The 12,621-nt window shown below is 44.5% G+C and overlaps 1 protein-coding gene, 1 long non-coding RNA gene and 1 other non-coding gene across 12 annotated transcripts in view; 1 reads left to right on the top strand and 2 right to left on the bottom strand.

Annotated features, from left to right (window-relative positions):
- The window catches only part of LOC125623827 (uncharacterized), a 58,378-nt gene that overhangs the window by 27,660 nt on the left and 18,097 nt on the right, over positions 1-12,621 (bottom strand). For 7 of the 8 annotated variants that reach the window (XR_012665375.1, XR_012665374.1, XR_012665376.1 and 4 more), the window contains exons 2-3: positions 4,398-4,554; positions 3,091-3,292 (exon numbers count right to left, since the gene is read on the bottom strand). This is a non-coding gene — a long non-coding RNA (uncharacterized LOC125623827). Of the gene's footprint in view, positions 1-1,396; positions 1,743-3,090; positions 3,293-4,397; positions 4,555-12,621 lie in introns of those variants that run through there. The other variant, XR_007353136.2, reaches the window with a different exon arrangement.
- On the bottom strand, positions 15-88 carry TRNAI-AAU (transfer RNA isoleucine (anticodon AAU)). The gene has a single exon. It is a non-coding gene; the product is annotated as a tRNA-Ile (tRNA).
- The window catches only part of LOC125623844 (CD59A glycoprotein), a 112,883-nt gene continuing 109,917 nt past the window's right edge, over positions 9,656-12,621 (top strand). For 2 of the 3 annotated variants that reach the window (XM_048823794.2, XM_075120897.1), the window contains exon 1: positions 9,658-9,731. The gene's annotated coding sequence lies outside the window, so the exon portion shown is untranslated. Of the gene's footprint in view, positions 9,732-12,621 lie in introns of all 3 variants that reach the window. The other variant, XM_075120905.1, reaches the window with a different exon arrangement.

Raw genomic sequence — 12,621 nt, 5'->3', positions numbered from 1 at the left:
TCCAGCACACGGAGTGGCCAGCATGGGGCTTGAACCCATGACCTTGGCGTTATTAGCACCACGCTCTACCCAGCTGAGCTCGCCAGCCCACACAAATACTGCATCCAGTATTCAAGATGTGGGCGTACCAAGGATATATATAGAGGGAACATGATATTTTCTGTCTTTTCCAAAGAGAGGAACACATATCATCTTCCACTTTGTGAATCGCACTGGAGTTTAGGTATGAGACAGGCTTCCAGAGGCCTACAGTGAGGCAGCAGTGCACATGCCCAGAGGCAGGAACTTAAGACACCTAGAGAACTTATACAGTGAAAACTTAAGTTCCTAAATTCACTTGGTGCCTATAGGGTTAGGCGGCAGTCCAAGCAGCGGTTTTATGGGTCATAATGGTGCCTAAAATCTGGGGGTGTAGGTGCCTAAATCCCTTTGTGGCTCTGGGCCATAGTAATTAAGATTGAGATAGGCATTCCAACCTAAATCCACTTTTTAGTTGCCTATATTTTGCTTTTTGGATTAAAATTTTATCATGCTTGGTCTGATCCTAAGGCTGAAATTTTGGCAAAAGCTTGAGGAAAAATAATAAATCCAAATACAGAATTTTAAAACCACCCCATCGAAAGTAATAGGGATTTATCCCTGCTGTAGAATTCTAAAGGTCGGTTTAAACATTCCGCAGAAAGGTGATTGTTCTCTATTCAATTCTATAGGACTGTTCCATAAGGGATATCTCTGTGCTATGGTCTGAGAGATCTGTAAGTAACTGTCCTTGATCACCATTCTCATGGGTTCTGAGGATGTCACATTAGTGATAGTCTCATGCATATAAAGGGATAGATCCTCAGCAGGTATAAAGTGCTCCACTGAAATCAAAGACAGAAGGAAAGATGGCCCAGTGATTAGGGTGTTAGCCCTGAAGTAGGGCTAGAAGATCCATATCCAATTCCCTGCACTGCCACAGATGCCTTGTGTGATCTTGGGCAAGTCACGTAGGGGCAGATTTTTAAAGGTATTTAAGCACCTAAAGAGGTACATAGGCACTTGGTAGGATTTTCAAAAGCACCTAGGTGACCGATTCCTATTGTGGGAGTGAGGCACCTACAGTGCTTTTGAAAATCCCACGAAGTGCCTATCTGCATCTTCACTTGTCTAAATATCTTTTTAAAAAAATCTGTCCCTTTGTCGCTCTGTGCTTCAGTTCTCCATTTTCACATTGGAGCTAATAGATCTTCTCTACTCTAAAGGGGTGTGTGAGAGTAAATGCATTAAAGATGGTGAGATACCCAGATACTATGGTAATAATGGCCATATAAATACCATAAATAGCTGTGTATTTGGACCAGGGTATTTTATCCACTCCTCAAAATTTGCCCAGGGTCAGTGGGTGAGTAGAGTATTGCAAGGCTGATCTATTATTTATTAATAAAAATCATCCAAAACAAGCCACTTATGTCTGAGGAATAAAAGGAAGCATGAGTATTTAGATATGTTTCTTGGTCAATGGAATTACTCCATATAAGGGTTGCTATCTCATGCCCTTTATGAATTAATACATCTGGTCACAGAGTGTTATTAAAAATATAAAGTATATAAAAATGCAAATATTGAGTAAATCCATAGTAACGTCATTGACATATCCCAGTACTGCAATCTCGGCACAATTAGATGGTTTCTTCATTACAAGAAGTTCACCAACAGCTACATGCATACACAGACCAGGATGACTGGTGCCTCAGAAATACCTAAAATAGAAAGCTGAATAAGGACCATTCAAATGTTGAATATTTTTAAGCTATTAGGCTACACTGAAAGAAATGCAGAAATGTTTACAAAGTTTAGTGGATACTGATTTACTTGGAGATGGAATGTGATAAGTTTAATTTGCAATGTCCAGCAAGGTTTATGGGGGCAGTGTAGGGTTATAAAAGCTTGCAAATAGCAGCCTTAATCCTGCAGTTCTGACACAAGCAAAATTCCCATTGGCTTAAATCAGCTCTTATTGCAACATTTCTACCATTTGGGGTGAAATACTGCAAGGACAGTTCATGAGATTTCAGTGTTGTCAAATCCAAACCTGCCTCAAACCCAAACCCTGAACTTTACCCTAAACCTAATCCCAATCGAATTCCAGATCCGAACACTGAATCCAGTCCCAGCTGCAGTGTCAGAGAGGGGCTTGTTCTAAACCAGCTTATTGGTCACGTTCTGCAGGTGCTGTTACAACCACAAAGCTAACCTTGGTGCATGAGAACCCTACAAACATGGGCAGACAGATACATGGGCCCCATGGACAGAATCACAATGTAGCTGTTACACTCAATGCCAGGAGCACCTGACCCGGCGATTGCAAAAGGAAGTTGGTCCCATGCAATAGTTTTTTTTATTTTCTTCTGTACACCAATGACTATGAAACCATGGGCCAGATTCAAAGTATGCCCTAATTGCTTTGTGCCACTCTGGTGTCACAAAACTCGCTCAGCTGGCCACTTAACCTTGCTTTACAGCTGTTTTGCATCAACAGAGCAGCAAAAACCAGGTGGAGACCATCAATGATTATGGGCCCAAGTTTCCAGACACATGCTGAAGCAGAAGAAAACAGGCACACTCACTACCCACTGCCATACTTCAGGGGAAACGAGGTTAATTCAGCTGCTGTTTACACAGAGGTGCCACTGTAGCCCACTGGCCGCACACACACACAGTACAAATAGGACAATTCTACACATGCAGAACAGCAGACACGTTTCTGCAGGAGAATGGAATTCAAAGGGTGGGAATGATGCATGAATTACTTTAAGGACAGTGATGCCATCCCACGCTTATATGGTCATAACTGAGTTGCACAAGTGTCCACACCATTCATCCCCAACTGTTTTTATGCAGCATGCCTGAGTGCAGCTCATTCAAGTCACTTAACCTCTCTGGTGGAGGAGGAGGTTCAACAACATTGGGAGAGCAATAGCAGCTCCACTCATCCGTTAAGTGCTGGAAAATCCACCAGGAGACCCTGGCCTGGCCTTTTCCCTGATCTCCTGCCTCAGTTCTGTGGCTTTATCAGACACAGAGTGTTTCCAGACCAGTGGTGCCTACCTTGGCCATGTCTAAGCCAGAAGGCACGGCAATGCCCTCCATGGATCAGCAGTAACATTCAGTGGTACTAGTGCAGCTTGTGTAACAGCACGATGGCAAAATGAGTCAGTGACCATCTCCTGTGAACTGGGGAACGTTAATCTTCCTGAGATCTGGGTCTTCAAATGCTAGCAGACTTGACAGCAGCTCCTCTTGGCGAGCCCTTAAGGAGACATGCACACTTGTAAGATTCTCCTTCAGTTGCTGTTTGTGTTGGCAGGTATCAGCTATATGTATTCAACACATGAAAGTTACCCACAGCAGCATGATCACCTTCCTGGTGGGGTCTCTCAGCTTACCAGGCCCTATTTATTAAGTTTTTCTCCCAGAAGTTAGACTCTACAGTCACAACGCTGCTGTTAGCAGGGTGCCATGTGCCCCCCTCATAGCCAGATTGCTTCATCCTCTCCCTGATCATCAGGCCTAGTGTTGCTGCCAGGGTTCTGGCACTTCTTGGTGGAGCGAGATGTGCCATCTGTCTGGTACAATTCCAAGGAGACATCATCAATGGTGCCAGCACCATTCCTGCCATAAAAATGTTACCCCAAACCTTATCTTCACCCAGCACAAGTGTTGTATGTCTGATCCCTCCTGTAAAGCATGTGTCCCTGTAATGCTACCAAGGAGATCAGATCCCATATTGGCCTGTATAGATAATGACACCCACTAACATAGTGGCTCTCAGACTTTTTTACTGGTGATCCCTTCAACATAGCAGGCCTCTGAGTGCAACCCCCCCCCTATAAATTAAAAACACTTTTTTTAATATATTTAACACCATTATAAATGCTGGAGGCAAAGCGGGGTTTGGGGTGGACAGCTCGCAACCCCCCATGTAATAACCTCCCGACCGCCTGAGGGGTCCCGACCCCCAGTTTGAGAACCCCTGCACTAACGCTATCATGGAACAGCACTCAGGTTATTGCTGTCAGGGCTATTGACCCTGGCTTTTTGCTGGCATGACCTGAAGGCAAGGTGTGAGAAGTAGCATCCATAGTAGGGCATCCCTCAAGGCACATGAAGACTTAACTCTTCTTTTGTAAGAATCATTCCAAGTGGGTTCATTATTCTACTCCCGGATTACAACCTACTATTAAAAGCAGATCTAACAATGGAACTCTACCATGTCTGGACACACTACTGTATTAACCGATTGATAACTCCAAGTATGAGAGCCATATGCAGGAGGATAAAGGTGAAACATGTTCAGACTTGCTCCTAGGCATGTTTCTACCAACTATCTCAATACACCTGATTCCTTGTCCCACCTGATTCCTTCTCTGCCATCAGCACTGGATGGTGTCACTTGCAAGAGGAGGCTTTCATAGTTCTAGTGATGTCTTCTCTGGCATCCAGAAGACTATGTTGAAATGGACACGAGACTGCTGGATGTAGCTCATGGACCAGTCACAGCATGAGTACCACCTAGATGAGAAACACAAATTAAATGCAATGTGAGAAAGTGGTGGCATGCTTCAGAAGAAATTATTGGAGTACTGGGCGTAATAGGATTCCAGGAGCTTCAGGGGACTAATTTACCACATATAGACACTGAACTGCAGGCCAGATTGCAGGAAACATGCCAATACCTTGCTGTTCCCCTGCACTCCCATCATGCAGCAATGGATTATGGATACACAACCAAAGGGAGTTAATACAGTATGGATGAATCTAAGGCCATACCATACCACTAGGAAAGTGAGGTCAGAGAACACCAGATGAACAAGTCATGTTAATCATAGCAGCCCCATGTAACCAGTGGCCAGAAACAAAATAAGTGTCAGCGTGCAGGGCAGACAGTGCAGCTTGACAACAGTATAAGGGAGGCAGAGCTGCATTACGTGTCGCTATCTGCACATGGCCACACAGTGAGCAGAAAGGAACAGCACTGGTGACAAGTCTTTACTTACCAGACAGCGTTTCCAGCCACAGAGGACTCCAACTATGACAGGATGCTTCATGACAATGGCCCCCTTTTGAGATGTAAGTGGTTGGCATGGAACCGGTCTCTCACAAGTTGCTTCTAAGTCCTTGTAAGAGTTGGGCAAACCCTTTTTCTCCCCAAACCAGCTCGTACTTCAGCAGAGTGGTCACAACTACCAATGGCATTTATAGCTGCACAGGTCTCCTTCCATTTCCTCCTCTTTGCAGCCTGGCCCCTTCGTCTCTCCCCCTTTCTGTGCACGTGGTATTGCAAGATATCGCTATTTGGTTTCCTTCTTCAAGACGATTCACTGCTAAATCCCTAATAGATCTACCCCTGCCTGACTTGGGGTTGAGCATAGGTGTGGCTCGGAACAGCTGGAAATGATCCAAAGTTCCTCTCCCCTTTCCTAGTCTGCTGCTGTTCACGCTGGCCCTTTCACTTGCACCTACCTTTCCGCAATTGCTTTCCCTGGAGACATGGGACTTGATTTTACTCTGACTTGCTCTAGTGAGCACCAGAACTAACTCACACAAATCTCGAATTACACCAGTGCTCGCCAGCGTGAAAGGCGAGTCAATCCCAATGGAGACATCATGCTCTGTAGACAGGGCACCTATCGCTGCTCTACTGTATGTCTCACTTGGACCTCAACTGAACGACCCAGAAGAACTTACTATTTCTGGGTAGGGGTAGCAGTCAGTTAGAATGTAGGACATTGGCCTGTCACACCAACCATTCCATTCCCATACACCAGACCTGTCAGAGCTCCTTGAGCTGCTGATCCAGACATTCCAAAAACACTATGTTCCCATTTTAGGCCTGATCTTCAAAGGCGCTGAGCCCCTGCAGCTCCAATAAGATTCAGCTGGAGGTTTGAAGGGCGAGCACTTCAGAAAAGTCGGGTCATAGATGCGTTCAGCCATACATTGCATCACAGAAAAGAGATTGGGGAGGACATAGCATCCTGGGTCCACACTGATGTCAGTGGCTTGAGTGGTGCATAGTTCACCATGGTTGAACTTGGAGCAGATGCAAAAAAAAAAAAATTTTGTTTCAGTAAAAAATATCCCTAGCATCATATGCTCAAAGTATGGTCAACCCATGTGTAGGGACACATATTCTCCTCTGACATGACTGAGTTGCATCAGGGCTGCTCCTCACAGTCTATGTATCAATTTCCACATCCGCAGTTGTCTCCACAAATGTGTGATTGCGTGTGCTTAGTATAGTATGTGTCAAGATGTGTGAACAGGGATGGGGAAGTGTGTGTGGTGATGTGGGTAGGACTTGTGGGTGTTGTGAGAGGATGGTTGCAGGCCATGAGTATGAGTATACATATGAGTATGTATGTGAGGGGACTGCGCTTGTAGGGTAAAGTATTGGGGGCTGTTTATAGTACAAGTGTTAATAACTACAGTGGCAGGGCAGGGCTGTGCCTGTAGCGTGATTGGCTTTGATACCAATTTGAAAGATTTCCTGTATGTACTCACCTATATATCTGGTTTTGTAATCGTGTCTGTGGGGCAAATACCCTGTGGTTAAGCACTGAGACTACAGTACTTGGCCAGTGCCCCTGTTGTTGGGGGGATCGTTTTTACCAACGAGAGCAGGCTGAAAATTTTCTGTCAGAACTTCAGTTTGATGAAAAATTATTTTCGACCAAATGGAAATGTCCAGGAAGACAGAAAAGTTGTGGTTTTTTTTAAAAGTTGTGGATTTTCATTGTTTAAAAGCCCCCAGACCTAAAACTTTTTGGTTTTCAGTTATTTGACAAACACCCCCCTTGCAAAATTGGATGAAAACAAAAAAACCTTTTTTATCCAAAGTTTTGGCAGAGGAAAGAAAAAACACAAAACCATATGTTTCTTGACCAGCTCTACCTAGACTATATCAGCCGGTGAGTCGCTCCCTGATAACCAGCCTGTTTCTGCACCTAAATCCAGCATTTCGCCAGCACTGATGTGGTGTTTGCAGCAGGGATGTAATCAGCGCTATGAATTTATGTGACTCGTGGTTGAACCCTATTCCTTCCTAACTCTGCAGAAGGCATTTGGGGCGTTGGTCACATATTGCTTATGCAGCTTGCCACGTGTGCACTTTTGAGGGTGATTTTTTCGCCTTGCATGATCTTTTGCAAAAGAAGAGCCATTCGGGGCCACGGACTGTAAAAGAAAAGGAGGGGGTGGGAGATGATGGGCGTGGGGGGAAAGGTTTGTGGTTTGAAGTAGAAATAGTGCTCTAGTTCTGCATCTGAAAGAATGGGGGCTTTGTAAGAGAGAGGGAGGGGACGTGTAAACCAGCAGCAGTATGAGAAGAAGCAGAGGCCAGACTTAAAGCAAGGGAGATATTGCCAAGATTTCATGCAAAGAGAATGAGGCCTGGAGCAGAGACAATCTTTGGGGAGTGAGGGGGAATTGGGAGAAGAGAGGAATGCTGGATCAACACACAGATGATGCAATCCTGGCAAGACAGCTGTGTCAAGCGTCCAGCTTCAGGAAATCTGACCTTGCTTATAGCATAGCACATTTAAAATCACCTTTGCTTTATTTCTTACAAGTTATAAACTAATCTATTTAGTGAGGGAAATGGGCCCCTAGTCTCTCCCCTTTTGTGGCCTCTTCACTGCATTCCAGCAGCATGTAAAGGCCATAAAGGAGGCAGAATGGCCCCCTGGGAATAAACCCTGGGAGCGTGAGGCTACATCTTGCATCATATCCCTTTTGCAGCCCTCAGTTCCGGGGCAAGTAAGGGATGGATTAGAAGTGTATGTGAAGGGGCTGACTCACCACTAGCACCTCTTTGTGGCCAGGCATGGCATAGCAGCTCTCTCCTTGTCAGATATCTCTAGCCCAGGGTGGCCAACCTGAGCCTGAGAAGGAGCCAGAATTTACCAATGTACATTGCCAAAGAGCCGCAGTAATACGTCAGCAGCCTCCCATCAGCTCCCGCCCCCGCTCCCAGTGCCTCCTGCCCACCGGCAGCCCCGCCAATCAGCGCCTCCCCCTCCCTCCCCGCACCTCCCGATCAGCTGTTTTATGGAGTGCAGGAGGCTCTGGGGGTGTGTAGAGGCAGTGGAGCGAGGGCATGGCAAGCTCAGGGGAGGGGGTGGAGTGGGGGCAGGGCCTGTGGCAGAGCCAGGGGTTGAGTAGTGAGCCCTCCCCCCGCCCTATGAGAAAGTTGGCGCCTGTAGCTCCAGCCCCAGAGTTGGTGCCTGTACAAGGAGCTGCATATTAACTTCTGAAGAGCCACATGTGGCTCCGGAGTCACAGGTTGGCCACCCCTGCTCTAGCCAATGATTGCTCCAGGCCTGCAGTTGTCTGCCTCTTCCTTTGACTTGGCCCTCCGACCAGATCACTTTAAAGTCTCTCCCCACCCGTGGTAGAGAACGAACAAAAAACAAGGGGAATTAATGGAAATGACCTGAGTTTACAGGTAATAGTGGAGAATGGTGCCATGAGCATCTGGCCATCCCTTTCTTCAGGGAGGGGCCATCAGTCAACTGGGGAGGGGACACCTTCAGCCAGTCCTCTCTTGAAGAGCTGAAGTTTAAAAATCTGATCTGCTCCCCACCCTGGTCTACCACCCACTGAGCTGGGGGTCTCTCTCAAAAGCACCTCCCTCTAAGCCTGACACTGCTCACAGGTGCAAGGATGCACAGCCATCTGAGCCTACATTAGCTCATTAACCCCATATTGTCCAGTCTGGGGTTTCTATACCCCATCACAGAGCGGGAGAGGGCATGGTGCATTCCGGCTATCCTAGGCTGGTGAAGTAACGCAGAGGTGAATATCAGAAGCTGGTATAACTTAGAGCTGTCCCCGAGATGGCTGTAAGTTGTGCCAGGGAACAGACAGGTCTCCAGCAGGACCCAGCAGATGCAAACGTGGCTTAAAGGTATCTCACATTGTCCATCGCACCGGAGTTGAGCCCCTGAGAGAGAGAACTCAGAATTAGGGTGGAGGCCTGAACTGAATATTCAGTGACTTTTTTTTTTCACTTTAAAAAACATTATTTCTGAATAAATGCTTTCTGTGATTGCCAGATAAATATTTCCTGAGCTATTTCAAACCTTGGTGAAAAGCTCTCTAGAGTTTTCAAGTTCCATAGGAAGAAGAAAAGGAGTACTTGTGGCACCTTAGAGACTAACCAATTTATTTGAGCATGAGCTTTCGTGAGCTACAGCTTGGCTTAAGAGAAGGGTAGTTATCAGAGTCTTGTGGCGGTGAAGGGGTGTCTGTTTCAATGGTCCAGTTGGATTTCAGGCCTCAGTCATTCCTCTTCAATGAACAGCTTACAAGCTGCCACTGTTCTCAGATTTCATTACTAGAATTTGTGTTGTTCTGGTTGGTTTTCCTTGTGCCTCAAATAGAAATCGGCAAGATTTAAGTACAAATTGTAAGGGATTTTTTCACACATATTTTGCTCCGGTTTCCTGGAATCCAAGAAAAAGAAACGTGCTAGAGCACCCCTTTAAAAAAAAAAAAACACAAATACCAACAAAATAGAAGCCTGTTCCCATCATTAAGTGCTGCATTCATGCTGCATACAGTAAAACCACACCCACTATATACTGAGAGGCTGCAACAAAACCCACTGCAGGATAAGGATTCTGACACAACAGCCTTGCAGTGGCTAAGAACCAGCATCCAGCACCCCTTCTAGCGAGAAAAACATGGTAAGTGTTTAAAAAAAATTTTCATGAATCAATGGCACAGCTGTGATGTGTTGACTTACAGGCTTCTTATAAAAATGTTTGCATAGTGTGGAATCATGAATGCTTAGCCAATGTAACTCTGCAACTGGATCTATCTGATTTGTACTCAGATTAACTGGAAAGTGTTCCTTATATTCCTTACCGGAACACCTACTGGTATTTGTTTATCAACATTTGGGGGCAAGCGCCACCTTTCCTGACATCTGCTGATACTTACAACGGATCACTTGTTAAAGGTGAATTCTGCATGTCTTAGTGATGCATAGTTTGGCAGGGTACTTTCCAGCATTGTGTTGCTGTAGAGGATTTGGATTCTCCAAAGCTCACAGTGAGTGAGGGCACTGACAGACTGAGAGTAAATATAATCAGGCCCAGGGCTTTTAGTCACTTACTTTTCATCTATTTGCTATCCCCTCTAAATTAAGTTCTGTTTTTGACAATAGACATTCTGCTTTGAGCGGGAATATCTGTCAGAGCTAGGGTAACCAGACAGCAAATGTGAAAAATCGGGATGGGGGTGAGGGATAATACGTGCCTATATAAGACAAAGCCCCAAATATCAGGACTGTCCCTATAAAATCAGGACGTCTGCTCACCCTAGTCAGAGCTGGTGGTACTTTTGATCAGAAATGAAAACATGTTTAGAAGAATAAATCTGAAGAAGCGACAAGTAAATATCTTTGGTCCCAGTACAACTGAAAAGACTCTTAAGTGTTCTTTTTCACCCACAGATATCTACATTTTTTGCATGCTGATGCAGTCACCTCTAACTGCACAGGTTACGGAACAGGTCATGTGCCTCAGTGCCACAGACAAATTTTAAAGAACCATTTCTATGATTTCAAAAATATTTCTAGTGACTAGTTACAAATGAAAGAAAGGAACAGCACAAAGTGAACAGAATGAAAGCAGCATTCCTGACACTTTGTGACCTCGTGATTGGATCAGAGATTTCAATCTGAAGAGCCTCAAAAAGGTCACATATAAAGCAAAAAGCAAATGGTGCTGTTATTGCATACTGCAAGTATATGGTATGTAACTTGATTTCAACTAGCCTAGCATGCACCTAGAATTTCTCTTACTGAACTATCCCTTACATTGGAGCGGGTTTGTATTATGTATGGTCTATGACTGCTCAACTGTGATGTTAAATTAATAGACTTGGGGCTCAATCCTGCAAGATTATGAATACCCCAACCCTGATCCAGCAAAACTCTTAGGCCGATACTTAAATACATCAGTAGTCCTATTAAGCCAATGGGACTGCTCACATGCTTGAAGTTAAGCATGTGCTTAAGAGCTTTACTGGATTGGAGATTCAATTTGTAGATAATTCACATTTTTTTATTTTTATATATTTTTCAATCAGATTGTCCTACTTCCATATTGTCCACCAATTATAAGCAGTTTGGAGTAGCCTACTGTGCAAAATACCCGGTTCCAGACCCTCAAGCTCCCTTGACCAGTATTGCTCAAGGTGATCCATCTGGCCAGTAAAGGAAAAGCAACAGTGAGCTATGGAGAGGGTGAGGTGAATCCTCCTTGTCCAGGAAGATGGTTCCAAATACTGACATAATTAACAATGGAGAAGGCAGTGCAGGAGAACACAGAGGAGAGAGAAAACTGGCTAACAAGCCCATGCTGGGAGAGATGGAGGGGATGGAAATTAGAGGCTACATTTTTTAAGTTATTGATGTAACAATTTTAAAAATGTATTTACACTTCAAAAAACTCTAGAAAAATGTCATTGCCCAATCAAATATCGTGGTGTGTGCAACACATTGAGCCAGATCCTCAGCTACTGAAAAACAATGTAATGGAGCTATGTGAATTTACCCCTCCAGAAGATCTAACCTACTCCCTTCTCTGGCTTTCAGTTTACCCAACCGGCACGGATCTCTGATCTTGTGGGCTGAACTTCTGATGACTCCCAGGAAACAATATGGGACAATTTCCATAAGGTTCCCTCACTGAGGTTTTCCTTCCCATAGGTCCCTTCCTGCAGCTTTTTCAGTGGGAAGGGGAAATCTGGCCCAGGAATCTCAGAGGGTAAACTGAGACTAGAGATACCAACACTGACTTTTGTATGTTCCTACAATTCAGGAGATAATCACGGGATACAAGTGATTTCCCAGAGTTTGGCAAGTCAAAGAACTGCTATCAGGCATTTCACAGGTTTCAGTTTATTTCAGGGAGAAGAAGACAAAAAACCTAGAAGACCCACAGTAAGTGGACTGAGTGATTGGGGACTGCATTTCACTATTCAGTAAAGTAGTAGGAGGTTATAGTTTGATCACAAGCCTGATTCTGCTCTCACTTTTAAAATGGTGTAAATCAGGAATACCTCCACTGAAATCAACAGAGTCCCACCAGTGTAAAAGTAATGTAAGTTAGAGGAGGATCAGATCCTACATATTTGCTACCTGGCATCTCCTTTTCAATACTATATATTTATAACCTCCAAAATATTTTTTTAAATAGTAAAATATACTAAACAATTATGGGCCTACTCCTGCAATCTGATCTATGAGGGTGACTCCCATGCATCTATATGGACTTCCTTCAATGAGATTCCACAACAGCATAAAGGTTCACTTGCATGGAGCAGACTGCAGGAGTGTTTTATCTGTAGGGCCAAAATTCAGATATGCAAATATTAATCGGAATGTTTGCATTAATTACACATAAAAATCCAATGAAAACAGCTTTTGTTTGGTTGGTTTTTTGGTTTAGTCTTGTAAACATTTCATTTAACTGTTTTCAAACCAAAGAGCCCAAAGGGGTCTCTTCTTGATTTTGATCAGAGTTTTTCATACTGCAGGACTGAGCTCAGACCTTGCCAAAAATGAAA

Source organism: Caretta caretta, chromosome 1 (assembly GCF_965140235.1).
Source record: "Caretta caretta isolate rCarCar2 chromosome 1, rCarCar1.hap1, whole genome shotgun sequence".
Classification (NCBI taxonomy): domain Eukaryota; kingdom Metazoa; phylum Chordata; order Testudines; family Cheloniidae; genus Caretta; species Caretta caretta.
This window is presented reverse-complemented; position numbering and strand designations above follow the sequence as displayed.